General features: G+C 32.1%; 1 protein-coding gene and 1 long non-coding RNA gene across 2 annotated transcripts in view; both read left to right on the top strand.

Moving 5' to 3' along the window:
- LOC126888127 (2-hydroxyacyl-CoA lyase 1) overlaps positions 1-17,996 on the top strand; it is a 784,683-nt gene that overhangs the window by 416,391 nt on the left and 350,296 nt on the right. The window lies entirely within an intron of this gene.
- On the top strand, positions 15,576-16,476 carry LOC126888131 (uncharacterized). The gene is made up of 2 exons (XR_007699413.1): positions 15,576-16,349; positions 16,413-16,476. It is a non-coding gene; the product is annotated as an uncharacterized LOC126888131 (long non-coding RNA).

Genomic DNA, 17,996 nt, shown 5'->3' on the forward strand with positions numbered 1-17,996 from the left:
GTAGATTAAATTAGAAGTTCATTGTAAAAAAGGAAGTAAACAAAAACACGAGAAAAATGAATTTATATAAGTAAATAGGTAAGTAAATATTATAGATTAAAATAAGTACAGAAAATATATAATTATAGAGATATATAATCACTTATTGTACCTTCATTTAAGGCTAACTTTAAAAGTAAAGCAGATCTGCTATTAATTATGTTTAAAAACAAAAGGCACACAAAACACTAAGTACGATTAGGACCGCGAATCTACAACAGATAAATGTCTGGAAACCGTTACACAGGATTGCCAAAAAACGGAAGTCACACCGAGCGGTGTGGTATACGGAAGACGCTACGCGTTGTGTACATAACCTGTATAGTAGCACGGGAGCGACACTAGCGCTAGTGATATACCGTCGAACTAAAATCTGATCTTATGAGTATGTTAGATACGATATGACTTCCAGCGAAATTTTTAATATAAGCCTTCTGATACCATCTAGTAGCCAAATTCGTAAAAATATAGGCAAAACGTTGTGACTTCCGAAATCGGAAGTCATAACGGTATATATGAAGTAACAACGTATTACGAGAATCTACTTTGGAAGTCACATGGATACATGTATCAATATATATATATATATATATATATATATATATATATATATATATATATATATATATATATATATATATATATATTTTGGCAAGGGAAACAAACCACTGTAAACGCGTTTTTGTGGAAATGTGTTGCATAAAATCTAGCAACTCATGTATAAATAAAAAATCAGATATATAAAAACTTAGCAACATATATTGTTATCTACTTGCGCAACATTAAAAACCAAAACATAAAAATACTTGTTTGTTTTACAAAACACACATGGACGTATAATGAGTTGCATACTCTTAAGTACAGTTAGTGAATTTGAACACACCTTGTATGGGCCTCTGATGTTTTAAAAAGAACCACAATAATCATAACACTTAATTACTTTTTTATTTGATACTTTTTAATTTGATTGTTTCTTCTTTCTGTTCTCTATGTGTCAGAGTTTTTGACTTACATTATCAGTAGGTTAACATGACAGAATAATTATTGTATTTCTGCTAATTATTCAAAAATTTTAAAATGTATTGTGTCCTTTGTTTTCTGTTTTCAATATTTGTGTTAATTTGAAATGTTGAGCATCATCAAGCTTCTCTTTAATAATCTCAACGACTAGTAGGTTTACTAAAACAATGTAATATTTTAAAATACTTACATTTGTGTTTTATATTACAGAGTCTTGATAAAGGGGTCAAACAACCCCGAAAGCTAGACAAAAAGTCAAAAGAGTGTTTCTTTGATATCCTGGCCAAACTTCTGACTGCAACCCTAATAAACCACTTGTTTGTATATATATATATATATATATATATATATATATATATATATATATATATATATATATATATATATTGATGTGATCTTGATTATTGATATGAGATAATATTTTTATATGTCATTTAATTTAATCAATGCATTAATAATAATCTAATTAATTTACCAGATCACATATCAATATGTTTTCAATCTCAGGGCGCTTTATAAAATTAATTACTTACTTACGTGGCTTCTAAGTATTTCTCAATGGTTCCTAATCGGGATAGGAAAGAAAAGAGTAAAATAATAACACATATGGGTTACAATTGTAATCAAAATATTGTTTATTTTATTTAAATGGCAATCACTGCTTAATATTTGCTATATCTTATTATTCTTAAACATAACATTTACACATGGGAATCTTATTTCCTTTTGGTTTCCAATTGAAAGTTTTTATTAACATTTAACTATTATGATTTATTAGCAGCAATTCTATTTAAGTTTGATGAAGCTTTTCTGATATTATTGATTATGTTTCTTCAATTTTAAATGTGGTATTTAATACGAAAAACCCATACATTCATGTCCAAACAAATGAGACTGACCTTTTTCTGGTGAACTGAGAATGTCTTCACACAAGACCCGTTTCCTGCTATCCTTGGCTGCAATCAAAACCTCGTCCTGGCTTCCAGTAATGTTCTCCTCTGAAACTAGCTCGTATAGCTCTCGTTTCCTGCTTCTGTCGTGATGCTGTGTTCTACCTTTTTCGAAACTGCAATCAGCTACCGGGAACTCTTGGCTCAAAGAGGTTCTTTTACTCTCAACCTGGCCTACCTCTCGTTCCACGATAGATACTCCACACTCACGGAACTACACCGGCTTTCTCACTCTCCGTACACTACCGTCTACTACTGGACTTCTCTTCTCGACAGCTCAAAACATTCTGATCTATTTGTCATTCATTCCCCTACTTTCTAAATATCCCCTCCAGATTCACAAATCAAACTTCCACCACCAACTCTCATTCGCAGTATTCCTCAAAACCAATTTTTAATCTTTCTAAATATGCTTAATGGATTTCAAAAGAAAAATAGTTAATTCCCATTCTAAAATTACTTTCTACTAATTACAAAATTTAATGATCTATTATCTACTTCCACTAAGTCTTATTTATCATCGGCTAATGATCGAACCTTCCGCGAACAACGATAATGACCTATTGTCGATTTCACTTGGTTCATTCTAAGCGCATTGTCCCGAGTTTCGTTTAATCAGTTCTTAAAATTAAATATAACAATTTGTTGTATACAGGTTGTTCTAAATTTATATGCCCGTGGTTGAGAAAATTGAAAATATTTTATATTAAATTGAATTCTGTTTATAATTATCAAAATTTAATTTTCATATCAAATAGAAATATAACAAATCCCCGCCTTGTATTCGATAAAATTTATCTGCATTTTTAAATAAATTTTCTCGAGGCAAAACCAACTCCCTGTATATTTCCTTACTTTAATCTACGTCTTATACCCCTTCTTCTTGTATTACTCTAATTAGTCCCACCTGTAGAGTAATTGTTTCCTTATTTTCAGTGTCCTCATCCTGTGTTAGAGTGTCGGCTATTATGTTGTCTTTTCCTTTTTCCCATATCAATCTTCTGTCTTTTTCCTCAGATTTTTCACATACTTTTACCGTGTATTCTGCATCCTCGTTTTCATATGCCTCCTCTTCAAATGCCACTGTTTCGATCATATCTTTTTCGCTTTCATTTGTTAGCTTTATTTCTTCTTCTCCTGAGCTCATCTCTTCTTTTGAGGCATCCCAGTTTTCTTTTGCTTTTGATACTCTCAATTTTTCTTCTTCTGGGCTCAACTCTTCTTTTGAGGAGCCACAGGTTTCATTTTCTTTTGTCTTTTTCTGACTTTTTCTCCCTTTTCTTCTTTGTCCTTGCTTCGTTGCCAAATTCATTTCCACTGTTTGTTCTTTACCTGATTCGTCCCTATTTTGTTTCTCCTGTTCCTTGTTCTGTTCTTCTTCTTTTTCTTCTGTTAGATTCATCGTATTATTTTTAAAATCTATCACTACATGTTTTTCTGCCAATTCGTCAACTCCTACTATCATGTCATGTGACATGTTTGGCATTATTACACATTGTAGTGCATACATCTTCTTACCCAGTCGTACCATTACTCGTATGCCTTCATTTATAGTTGCCAATGTCCGTTTGTTTGCGCCCACTAAATTTACCCTAGGTATTTTGTAAATTAAATTTGTTAAGTTAACTTCTTCTATTAGTTTTCTGTTGACCAATGTTATTTCAGATCCAGTGTCTATCATAATTTTAATTGGTTTCTCGTTGATAAATCCATCCACAAATTTTAAATTAACTCCATTTTTCTTTTCGTTGTTTCCTGCCAATTTAATAAACTCCTTGGGGTTACAAAAGATTCCTGTTTGATTTTTGGTTTTTAGTGAGCGCCGTCGTGAAAAAACGCCGGTTGCTCATCGTAGTTTATATTTTCGTCATAATGTCTCTCTCCGTCATATTCATCTGTCTGGGTAATATTTACTTCTCTTCTATTTTCTCTTGGTCTGTCGGATCTGTTTCGGTTTTCTCGATATCCCTGTTCATTTTGTCTACCATTATTTCTGTTTTCTTGATTTGCGAGTGTGGTGTTTCTATTCTGGTATTCTCGATTTCTGTCCTCATTCCATTGCCTATTTCTTTGTTCATAATTTCCTCTTCCGTTGTCTCTATTTTCGTTTTCCCTTCTGGGATTAAATTCTCGTCTTGTATAGTCCCTCCTATTTTGATTTCTATCTCTGTAATCCTGTGTTTCTCGGAGCCTGTAATCTTCTCGCGACCTTCTTGATTTTCTTTCTCTTAAACGTGATTCTCTTATTTGTAGGAATTGGCATAAACTATCTATGTCTTTGTAGTTTTGCAATGTGATATGGTCTTCCAGCGTTTCTTCGAAATGTCTTGCAATCAGTTCGACTAATTGTTCCGATGAGTAATTATATTGTAAATGTTTTGCGTTATAGTAAATTTGTAATGCATATGTCCTTTCTGATATACCCATAGTCCTGTCGCCAGGGGGGGTACAACGGCCTCGTTAATTCAGATGGACTTACCCAAATTTTTTTTATGTATTTTGACCCGTAGAACACGAATTTTTTGGGTAACAGTTGATCCGGATGTCGATAAGATTGTTATAGACCAAGAACTTGAGGAATCAAATAACAGCGATTTTTGGCAAAACAAAACAATATTTTGTATTTTTTGGGTCATTTTAAGCAAAAAATATTTCTACAAGTTTTTTAGTAGGATGCACAGTTTTCGAGATAAACGCGGTTGAACTTTCAAAAAATCGAAAAACTGCAATTTTTAAACCCGAATAACTTTTGATTAAAAAATAAAATAGCAATTCTGCTTAGCGCCTTTGAAAGTTCAAGTCAAATTATGTCGGTTTTGATTATTTGCATTGCTAAAAATTTATTGTGTTATTGCTAAACAAAGCTACAAACAACTAGTGCGTGAGTGATGTTTCTATGATTTCTCATTTAAAATCGAACGAGTAGGTAGAATAGGTACTAGTGCAATCAAGACTATTTCTACGTTACATGCGTTAAAACGCATGTAAAAGCACGGGAAACCCTACGTGTTTATAGCTTTGTTAAACAATAAAAAAATAAATTTTTACCAATGCAAATAATCAAAACCGATATAATTTGACTTAAACTTTCAAATGCGGTAAGCAGACTTGCTATTTTATTTTTTAATCAAAAGTTATTCGGGTTCAAAAATTGCAATTTTTCGATTTTTTTAAAGTTCAACCGCGTTTATCTCGAAAACTGTGCATCCTACGAAAAAACTTGTAGAAATATTTTTTACTTAAAATGGCCCAAAAAATACAAAATATTGTTTTGTTTTGCCAAAAATCGCTGTTATTTGATTCCTCAAGTTCTTGGTCTATAACAATCTTATCGACATCCGGATCAACTGTTACCCAAAAAATTCGTGTTCTACGGGTCAAAATACATAAAAAAAACTTGAGTAAGTCCATCTGAATTAACGAGGCCGTTGTACCCCCCCTGGCGACAGGACTACCATCCTATCATTGTATTTCCCATTTTGCAATTCCTTGTTAATTTCCAATTGTTGGACTGTTCCCCAGAAATAATTCAAAAACTTTTGTTCAAATTGTTGCCAACTGTCAAATTCTTCTTCTTTGCAATCGAACCATAGGCTTGCTTCATATTTTAGATGATTTCTGATAGTTTCTTTTGCTGTTTCGAAATTTCCAATGTGCTGTATTTTCTTTTTCAGGCTATTTATGAACGGCACTGGGTGTAATCTTCTTACATCCCCGCCAAACCTTATCTTCACGTCATCTGTGCTATGTATAACCATTTCTCTTCTTTCTCCGACATTTTTTTGAATATTGATTTCCGCAATCTTTCTTTCCACTTCTTCTCTGTCTGCTTTAATAGCGTTTTCAAACTTGTTTTCCAAATTTTCTATTTCCTTTTTCTGGCAATTCGTTAACTCCTTCATTTTATTTTGAATTATCATTTCTTGTTCTTTCATGTGGTCCTTCATTCTAATTTCTTGTTCTTGCATGTGATCTTTAATTTTCATTTCTTGCTGTTCTATCTCGTTTTTCATTGTTGTCAAACATCCTTTTATTTCCTTTTCATACTTTTCTATGCGTTCCTCTATTTTCTTATTGTTCTCTTCTATTGCTTGTTTTGTTTCCTTTTGATTGTCATCCATTTTTTGCTGTGTTTCATCCATTTTCTTTGATGTTTCTTCCTGATTTTTATCCATTGCTTGTTTTGTTTCTCTTTGATTGTCATCCAGTTTTTGTGACTGGAGTTGCATCAGTTGTAATAGTTTATCTATTCCTGATAATTCTTGCTGTTCTGATGCCATGATTGTCGTGTCTAAATTATCTTCTTGGTCTGAATGTTCTTTTTGTTTTTTGTTGTCTTTGCTTTGGCTTCTTGTCACAGACATTTGTTTTCAAGAAGTACTGTCCCCGCCAAATATGAAATTTTACTAGTATGTTACCAAGACGACTTTTTCTCACCCAAATATTATAAATTGTCAATAAATATATCAAATGTAAATATCGTAAAAATAAAATATTAAATCAGTTATGTAAAATTTGTACCTAAAGAGATCTAAAATTTTATGTTATCAAATGTAAGTATCTCACTTTTTATCTCAGTCAGTCTTTGGCCGCGGAGTCAGTCGGTTGTGTTTTGATTTGATCGGCCAGCTGCTCATTGTTTAAATGTTTTGTTTTGTTATTGTTTTATTGTTTTGTTTTGGAGTGTTGTGAAACTAGTGTAAGTGTTCAATTTTTTTTTGTTTATTTTCATTCGACCCAGTTTATTGCATATCTAACCTTTAAACCATGTTTTACAACTGTGACAACTGCCTTGAAAAGTTTGCGGATTCAGATAAATATAATCGATTGCGGTGCGATGGAGATTGCCGCAGAAATTTCTGTATGCGATGCACAAAATTAAACAAGTCCACCACTAAAGCCCTATTGGAACAAAAATTTCCCCATCTAAGATTCTTTTGTACAGTATGTGACTCGCCTAGCTTAAGATATTTAAACGAAAAGATAACCAACTTATCAAAAAATCAAATACCACTAGAGAACTTTGAAGCTTTAACTCAAGTTACTAAGAAACTTACTGATAATTTGCCTATTTTCATTGAGACTTACGATTTGTTGACAAAAAATGAAGACAAACTGGACTATCTTACGAAAAAAATTGATGAGATCCATAAACTAAATAACCTGCTGAATCCTGAAAAGGTTTTAAAATCTGTTAGGCAGATGGAGCATGATATTTTTAATATATCGTCAGTTTTTTTCGGGGGTTCAGATGAGACTATTAAGGTTCAAATCCAAGAATCAAATTCAACTGATATTAAGTTGGGATTAGATAGGCTCTCTTCAAACATCAATGAAATATCGAGTCAAATGAGCAATCTTACCAAAAGTCTATCTACCATACCAACGAAAAAAGAGGCATTGAAGAAAAATACATGTTATGCCACCTCAAGTACCCAGACTGAAAAGCCTCAACATTTCGAAGCAAATGCAGAGCAAAAGTCAAAAATTACAGAAGATAAGTGTCACTTTGTAGTTATTAGTAACTTGAGCCCAATATACACCCCTATACAAGTGGTTCACTATATTAAAGAGAAGCTAGGTATCAAGGAATATATAAGATGTTATGCCCTCCTTAAAGATTCCGACACAACAACTGGTTCTTCATTCAAAATAGGTATAAAATCTAGAACATCTATTAACCTATTATTTAATAAGGGCATTTGGCCACCTGGTGTAAACATTAAATGGTCTATCGAATCTTCATATTCCGAACCAACGCTTTCATCTGAGTCACATAAGAATCCGAAGAATATCAGAAGTCCTATTAGCCTGGAAAATTCAAATAGCAGTTTATGCAACAACAAAGATGAAGTTCAGAGCACAAACATAAAAACAGACAAACAGGCCATCGAAATTTGCAAAACTAAGAATCCGTTTCATACCCAAATTAATTTCATTAAGAAAGATACTTTAGAACCATCGACTAATCTGGATCCATTGACCCCACCAAGAGTTAGATTAACCAATAACTCTAATAGTCGATATCTTTTAGCTAGATTAAGGGAACCGGATATCTTAAAGGCCATTAAACTTCATCTTGCTTATTTACACGACCAACCTGCATCAGTATTTTATGATGGGTATACCAACACAAGTGTTAAATTGTTTCTGGCTTCCGAAGGACTTCCTACAAAGAGTGAAGATCTACGAAAAATTCTTCTAGATTTTAATGATGCTTATGGAATTGGTGCAGATGAGGTAGACGCTGATCTTGCTGCTTTTAGGTCTTTTCTAACTTCGGAAAGAATTATTCACCTACAAAAATCAAGGGAATGCCACCGAAACTATTATTCCGTTGCCTCTCCAAGACGAAATTTTTAAACATCACGACGTGTTCTGAGGGACTAGAATCCTCAAATTATTTTAGTGATAACAACTTTAGCATGGTTCTGATTAATATTCGTTCTATAAGATATAAAACTGATGAATTATTTCTGTTTCTAGAGGAATTAGGGTTTCCACCGATAGTTGCGGTTACTGAGCACTGGCTTGAAGTCAACGAGCCTTTTTTTGTAGAAAAATATTCCACTATTGCTAGGTATGACCGTCCAAGTTCAGCTCATGGAGGCACCCTAATTCTTTCTACAAATAATGATTTTTCTCTAGTAACAAAATATGACTTTCTATTAAGTGAAGCATTCTTTGAGTTTTCCTTAGTTTACAGTAAGAACCTTAATCTTTATATTATTTGCATTTATAGATCACCTGACTCTTCCGTGGAACTATTTTTTCAGAACCTGCTTAATTTGTTAGATGACCTGCCACATAAAAGCAGAAAAATTTTATGCGGGGACTTCAACATTAATTATGCTGCTGCTTGTGCTACACAAATATCCCTGGTCAACATATTTGAATCATATGGTCTATCAATGCACATTGATTCTCCTACAAGGATTTCAAAGACTTCATCTACCATAATTGATTATATTGCCTCAGATTTCTCACCCCTTGATGTCTGCGCTACAACTGTTAATGCGGGACTATCTGATCATGAAGCGGTTTATACGAAGTTTAACATCTTTAGCAAGTCCTCCTCGAAAACTCGACGTTTAGGCAGGATTTTTTCCGGTCGGAACTTTCGTAAATTCCAAAATTTATGCTTAACCTCTGAGTGGCACTTTCCTTCCTTGGACGTCGATCATAATTTCAGTGATTTTTTGAATAAGCTGGTCTGTATCTTCAATAAAGCATTTCCTTTAATCACAATTAAGCAAAAACATCGCAAACCCTGGACTACCAAAGGTGTCCGCATATCAGCCAAAAACATGCGTTCACTACTGTATATCAAGAAATTTACTACCAACGTCTCTGTTATTGAATATATCACCAAGTACAGGGCAATCTATTTAAAACTTATAAAATCGGCTAAAAAATTGTATTATCAAAATCGTCTCAGAAGCTCCAAAAGTGTTGCAAAAGAAACTTGGTCCATAATAAACGATCTTCGAAGTAAAACTCACACAGCTCAAACATTTTCCCTTCCAGACCCAGAAAATCTAAATGAATACTTTGTTAATGTGAGTAAAAATATAACATCAACTATTGTGGCACAACAAGATCCCATTTCCTATCTCCCTAATTCAGGAAAGGTTTCGAATTCATTCTTTATAAGACCGATTGGTAAATCTGAACTGATCCAAACAATCAAGAGTATCAAAAGCAAATCTTCCTGTAGTACCGATGGACTATCCATAAAAATTTTCTCAAATCTCCCAGACAATGTGTTGGGAGTCCTCATCTCTCTAATAAATGATTCTTTTGAGAAAGGTAAATTTCCAGAGTGCCTAAAGACGGCCATCATTATTCCTCTTCATAAGGGTGCGTAAAGAAATCTATATTATATTCTGCAAAAAAACTATACAACCATCTCCCTCTACAACTTAAATCTGCAACATCTTTCCCCAAGTTCCGTAAAATGACAAAAGCCTATTTATCTGAAAGACCATATTATTCAATAGCAGAGTTTCTTAACCAATAACTAAGAAATTACAGTATTCTTATGTATAAGTAGAATCTTAATCTATATTTGAGTGTCATATGCAGCAGCATAACTTATTAAATCACTTATTAAATTTCTTAAGGTAGATTACGCAATTTGCAATTTTTTTTTTAATTTTGCAATAAATTGTTACTGTTTAGAAACCTATCTAAGGTTACCTCCCTTCAAACCCTTCTTACATCATATCACAGCAACTTTCACTCACGACTAACTTACGCAATCCTTTCCTGGGAACACTCTTGCCATATAGATAAGCTGTTTGGTCAGCAGAGAAAGTGTATTCGCATAATCACAGATCAGGGTTATCGGGACGATTGTAGGCAGTCTTTCAGAAACCTGAGGATTCTCACACTACCTTCTGTGTACATTATGCAGTGCCTGTTGTATGTTCATCAAAATGTAGATCTGTATAAAACACAACAGCATACTTATCAGACTAGAAATCATGATGCCCTTGTACCAGACTTCAGTCGACTTGAGAGGACCAGAAATGGAACCAGATACCTAGCATTGAAATTTTATAACTGTATACCAATATCTATTAAAAGTCTTGATTTTAACCAATTTAAGAGACAAATTAAAAATTATCTTCTGATGGGTGCTTTCTACTCATTTGAGGAGTACTTCAGATCTAAATTTTGTTTTGTCCTGTAATTTAATTAGTGTTTAGTTTTTAAATTTTAGTAATAGGTTCTTTTTACTGAAGTACTGTCAACTTTTAATGTAATTTTAGACAATTTTAATTATTGCTGACCTGTAAAAGTACATTTGTACATTATTACCAATAAATACTCTACTCTACCTTACATACATAATGTAACACCAAAACTGACACGAATCTTCAATTCTGTTGGTGACTTTAAGTTTGCTACAAAAACAGCTGTAACAATGAAGTCAGTTTTCTCAAAACTTAAAGACAAAACTTTGAAAGACAATATGTCAAATATAGTGTATAGTATACCATGCACAAATTGCAATCTGCAGTACATAGGCCATTCTTCGAGACGATTGAAAGATCGTATCACGTCGCACAGAAGTGATGCCAGAAGATATCCAGACAGATGTAGTTTATCCATGCATGTCCATGAAAATGATCACCAAATGAACTATACAGATGCTAAAGTTCTAGCAGTGGAAAACAATTATTTTAAAAGGTTGTTTCTTGAAATGGCTTTTATTTCTGAGACTGATTTAACTATAAACAAAAAATCAGACATCAGCCACTTAAGTGAGATTTACTCACACTTACTTCACTTAGATAAAGAATTCAATACAAACAAACTACATCGTAACACCATGGTTTCTGATGAATATGAATAAACCAAAAGCATATAAGCTGTAGGCTGTAGGTTTTTTCGTATTTCTTTCCATCTCGAATATCTGCATTTGAGAATTGTTTTTTTAAGTGGAAAAAAAGTAAGGTTAGGTTAGGGTGAATAAAACCACAAAACAAAATTTCATTATGTCATTGTCAGCTATCATTTGTTTCTACCATAGAACATAACATTTAGGATTACCGCTAATTCATTTTAATTTCAAGTTTTTTTTTGTACAAAAAAAGTACTGGTTGTACCTACCTAATGTTTTGGTTTCTTAAGATTCAAAAAAGATTTTAAAACTTAATTTATTTTTTTAAATGTGCATTGTTACAGTTTTTTTCATTTAAATGTTTTGTTTTTTCTTGTGTTTTTACAATTTTAACATGTTTGATGTTTCCCCTTTTGGAAGATTTTTTACAAAAATTTTTAACCATAGAGCCGCAATCTCAAGTTTGTAAGTTTAATAACATTTTTAATTATTTCACAAAGCAACTCATAACACATTTGTAGCAATCACTGATGATGGTATAAAGGCAATACCGAAATATATTTGATATTGAAAAAAGAGTACTCTTGGCTCCGTTATTTCAGCTGCTTACCCATTAATCCTTTCCATTTGTGTTTAATATTGTTCAGCTGTGATCAAAATTGGATTTTTATTCAAGTTATGGGTTTCTTTACCACCATCAAAAATCGTTTTGGTGAGTTCGCTGTAAAAAGTCTGAAGAGATGGGCAAACATTAACCGTAAGTTGGCAAGAGAGAGAAACCGTAGACAGTTCCTGTTGAATTGCAGACATTTGGGACTTCAACCCAGAGCCATCAATCAGGTGGTTTCTCCAATACAAACTTTTATAGAAGGACGAGGCATGGAATGTAACCACAAAATTGTAGAAACAAAGCGTAAGTTAGGTACAAAATTACTGTATAATGAAATATCATCTAATCATAGACTAATTCACAGATATGAAAATGAATTAAAGTTACTTGAGGTAGAAATAGTTGATAGTTGCAACGAATCAATTTTTAATGAATTTAAAAGTAGACAAGCCATTATATACAATAAAGTATTTCACAGTACTAAAACTATACAACAAAACAAATTAGAAAATCTTAAGAAACAAACTCATAATAATTATGTAAAAACTAGACCTGGCTGGATAAAAAATATTAGTAGTGTAAACATCCCAGATGACATTACACAGTTTCTGGCATTAGGCCCCAACTTTGCTGTAGAACCAAAAGTTAATTATGATATTTCTATAAAAAGCCTTTTAGCTGATGTAGATCTTGTGACTTCGTCAATATCTGATGAAAATAAACGTTCCATTACTAGAGCTAAAACTACTAATATATTGACTAATTATGTTACTAAGAATACTAATAATTCCAATAATTACTTCCAGAGCCTTCTTTGTAAAACAAAGAAGTTTTTGAAGGAACACCCTGATTTAATAGTAACAAAATCAGATAAAGGTAATGTCACTGTAGTCATGAATAAAGTGGACTATACAAGATTGTCGAATGAGCTCTTAGACAATGATAGTTGTTATACAAAATTAAGAACTGATCCCACTAATACAATACAAACACAAAGTAACAAGTTGGTTGGAAACTTATTTAAAAATAAATATATTGATGATGTCACAAAGAAAAATCTTACAAAATATAATGGTATCGTTCCAAAATATTATTCTCTACCGAAAATTCATAAGCCCACATTGTCAATAAGACCTATAGTGTCTACTATAAATTCACCTACAGAAAATGTATCTTCTTTTGTTACAGACATTTTAACCTTAGCATATGACAAAAACAATGATTATTTCATAAAAGATTCCTTTGAAGTTAATAAAATCTTTAATGGTTATATGTTACCTAACAACTACGTTCTTGTCAGCTTAGATGTGGTATCACTTTTCAGCAATATATATTTAGATACTTGCATTAGATCGGTACATAAACATTGGAATGATATAAGTAGACACTGTAAGATGGACATCAGTAGCTTTATTGATTTGATTTCTTTTTTATTTAATAATAATTATTTCTCTTATGGAGAAAGAATTATAAAACAAAGTTGGGGCACTCCCATGGGTACTAAGATCAGTCCTATTCTGGCAAATTATGTGATGGACGATTTGCTAGACATAGTCATCCCGGTTTTATCTTTTAAGCTGAGTTTCATAAAGAAATATGTTGATGACTTAATACTAGCCATACCTAAAGATTCAACAGAGGAACTACTTTTTGTTTTTAATAGCTATGACCCTTACATTCAATTCACTATTGAGGTAGAAGATGAATTACAGTCTGTCCCATTTTTAGATACAAAGCTAATACGTTCAAATCATAACAAAATAGTAGTAGACTGGTACAGAAAATCTATGGCCTCAGGTAGGTTTTTAAACTATATGTCCTACCATAAACATTCCATAAAATTAAATTTAGTTGAACAAATGAAATGTAGGGTCATACAAATCTCAGATATATCACTACAACAAAAAAACCTAAAAATCTTATACCAGTTGTTCCTAGATAATGGCTATCCACCAGCTCTTTTGAAGAAAATTTTGTTTAGCACACCATCGGTTACACTTAACACTACACAAAACCTTTCTCCTGTAAACAGTACCACTGTTGATCAAGAAATTGATACTGTTGCCATAACATCCATGCCCACCAAATATTATACACTACCTTACATACATAATGTAACACCAAAACTGACACGAATCTTCAATTCTGTTGGTGACTTTAAGTTTGCTACAAAAACAGCTGTAACAATGAAGTCAGTTTTCTCAAAACTTAAAGACAAAACTTTGAAAGACAATATGTCAAATATAGTGTATAGTATACCATGCACAAATTGCAATCTGCAGTACATAGGCCATTCTTCGAGACGATTGAAAGATCGTATCACGTCGCACAGAAGTGATGCCAGAAGATATCCAGACAGATGTAGTTTATCCATGCATGTCCATGAAAATGATCACCAAATGAACTATACAGATGCTAAAGTTCTAGCAGTGGAAAACAATTATTTTAAAAGGTTGTTTCTTGAAATGGCTTTTATTTCTGAGACTGATTTAACTATAAACAAAAAATCAGACATCAGCCACTTAAGTGAGATTTACTCACACTTACTTCACTTAGATAATGAATTCAATACAAACAAACTACATCGTAACACCATGGTTTCTGATGAATATGAATAAACCAAAAGCATATAGGCTGTAGGTTTTTTCGTATTTCTTTCCATCTCGAATATCTGCATTTGAGAATTGTTTTTTTAAGTGGAAAAAAAGTAAGGTTAGGTTAGGGTGAATAAAACCACAAAACAAAATTTCATAATGTCATTGTCAGCTATCATTTGTTTCTACCATAGAACATAACATTTAGGATTACCGCTAATTCATTTTAATTTCAAGTTTTTTTTTGTACAAAAAAAGTACTGGTTGTACCTACCTAATGTTTTGGTTTCTTAAGATTCAAAAAAGATTTTAAAACTTAATTTATTTTTTTAAATGTGCATTGTTACAGTTTTTTTCATTGAAATGTTTTGTTTTTTCTTGTGTTTTTACAATTTTAACATGTTTGATGTTTCCCCTTTTGGAAGATTTTTTACAAAAATTTTTAACCATAGAGCCGCAATCTCAAGTTTGTAAGTTTAATAACATTTTTAATTATTTCACAAAGCAACTCCTAACACATTTGTAGCAATCACTGATGATGGTATAAAGGCAATACCAAAATATATTTGATATTGGAAAAAAAGAGTACTCTTGGCTCCGTTATTTCAGCTGCTTACCCATTAATCCTTTCCATTTGTGTTTAATATTGTTCAGCTGTGATCAAAATTGGATATATATATATATATATATATATATATATATATATATATATATATATATATATATATATATATATATATATATATATATATAAAGGTATTCAGCTAGTGAATTCAGAGGTTGAATCGGTCAATTTAGTTGGCAATTAAATAAAGAAGTCAACTACTTCATTGATATATTGAAAACGTTTCGCTTTACAATTTCGAAAGCTTCATCAGTTCACTACAAATAAAGGATGAAGTCTATAAGTATAAATAACCTTAACAAAAGTGATATAATACTTACAAAGCAATTTGTAGTATGTTTAAGATGTTAAAACAAAAATTCTACAGATACTACTACATATGCCATGATGCTTCGTACAATTATTAAGTACATCACATTTTTCTTTGTTCTTTCCCTTGATGTTCTTATTCCAGATCATTATAGAGTTGTCTGATGCAAGATCTGTTGTCCCAATATATTTTTCATTTTTATTTCTGCCCCTGCTGTTCCGTTTTTCGACATTACAAAACCCAAATTTAAAATTCCGTTCCTTTTATTCCTACTTATCTATTGCCAAATCATTGACGTCTTCTTCCGATATTGCTAAGTAGTCCGTTTTTTCATATCTATTTCCAGGCCCGCCGGTATTTTTTTTTTATAACCCACATAACCCATATTCTGAGATGCAAAGATTCAAATAATTCTGCCATAATAAATCCCATCTTACATAACAAACAAATCAACACAACCCATATTCCGAGATTTAAAGCTTCAAATAATTCTGCCACATTATTCTACCCTTCGAACAAAAAATTTCTCTAACACCCCTGTATAAGTTAAGTCAATATTCTACCTCTTACTCAAGGGCTTGAGCCATAAATCTTACAAACATGCGTGTCGTCGGCTAGTGGGTGGATTTGGCATAGGGAAAAATAACATCTCATTTGCCGCTAATTCGTCTAACGATGATCAACTACAAATGAAGGCTTCAGTGAGATTCAAATCACCGAATTAAATAACTAGCCAATGAACATTAATACATGGTGTATTTTTCCGCAGTGTATCGTTAAGTTGTTGTTATAGAATGAGTAGTATCTGTAGAATTTTTGTTTTAACATCTTAAACATACTACAAATTGCTTTGTAAGTATTATATCACTTTTGTTAAGGTTATTTATACTTATAGACTTCATCCTTTATTTGTAGTGAACTGATGAAGCTTTCGAAATTGTAAAGCGAAACGTTTTCAATATATCAATGAAGTAGTTGACTTCTTTATTTAATTGCCAACTAAATTGACCGATTCAACCTCTGAATTCACTAGCTGAATACCTTTAAATTTAAATTAACGGTCGCATACCTTGCTATATATATATATATATATATATATATATATATATATATATATATATATATATATATATATATATATATATATATATAAACAAGGTTGAACTATTGGGGTAGCAGCAATCTCAGAGAAAACTCTTTATAAAAGTTCCAAGCTTTTTTGTGTTCTGGATTTTTGGTAACACAAAGATAGCAATTATTATTGATTTCAGTTAGCCTATTTGTTAAATACTGTCTATTTATGATAGGAACTATTATCTCTTGGAACTAGGAACTATTATAAAGAGTTTTCTTTGAGATTGCTGCTACCCCAATAGTTCAACCTTGTTTCCTAACTGTTCAGCAAAGATTATATACCTGTTATATATATATATATATATATATATATATATATATATATCAAACAAATGAAATAGAGAATGTGTGGAGAACACATGTATGTTGTTAAGTATAGTGCGTAAAGTCAAGAAATTTAACAGTTCTGTATTTAAAAGTGAAAAAAGGCCACTCAGTGTGCTGCACTACAAACTGTAAGTTACACTTTTCTTACTACAAGTGAAAACCATTCGAATACCAAAAAGGAAACCTGGATTTAATTTAGCCAAATCAAAATTGTTGACATTTTATACTGATATCAATCATTCATTGCCATTATTATCAACGGTCAACCACAATGCCTCCTACTTGTTCTGTTTGCTCGAACTCGATTCTAACAGGCCCCGATGAAGTCTCATGTTCAGTATGTAAAAGCGTCGCCCATAGAATGTGTACATCGCTTAGCGAAAATCCGTCAAATAAACTCGTACAGGAGCATATTTGCAATCATTGTAAAGTTGATTGTACACAATCACTCAATATATCCCATTTTAATGCACTTATGGGGAGACTTGATGATCTAAAAAATGGAATTTCGGAATGTAAACAAAATATTAGTGCTTGCCAACAATCTATCTCGAATCTAAATGAACAAATTGCAACACATGCCAGCCAAATTGCTTTATGTATCAATAATATATCTGAATTAAAAATCGAACACGATCATCTAGCTACAAAAGTTGAAAAAATAGCCAATAGTGGTTCTCCCGAGGGGTTTTCTCTGCCTGAAATGTATGCTGAAATTTGTGAAAGGATTAAGCGAGAAAACAACATAATAGTTTTCGGACTACCAGAGCTTAATGCAACTTCACATTCAGATATGGCTAACACTCTAGAAATTTTAAATTTGTTAAATATCGGCAAAGAAGTACAAATTTCATCAGTTAGTAGAATTGGAAAACCAGTGCATGGTAAAAATCGACCAATTCGAGCCGAAATGAGTAAAAAATATATTGTTAGGGACATACTACGCAATAAAAATAACCTCTGTCGTAAAACATACCCAAATATATCTATTAAAGCAGACCAAACACCTTTACAAATGCAGGAACTGAACAATTTAAG

This window comes from Diabrotica virgifera, chromosome 7 (assembly GCF_917563875.1).
Source record: "Diabrotica virgifera virgifera chromosome 7, PGI_DIABVI_V3a".
NCBI classification, from domain to species: Eukaryota; Metazoa; Arthropoda; class Insecta; order Coleoptera; family Chrysomelidae; genus Diabrotica; species Diabrotica virgifera.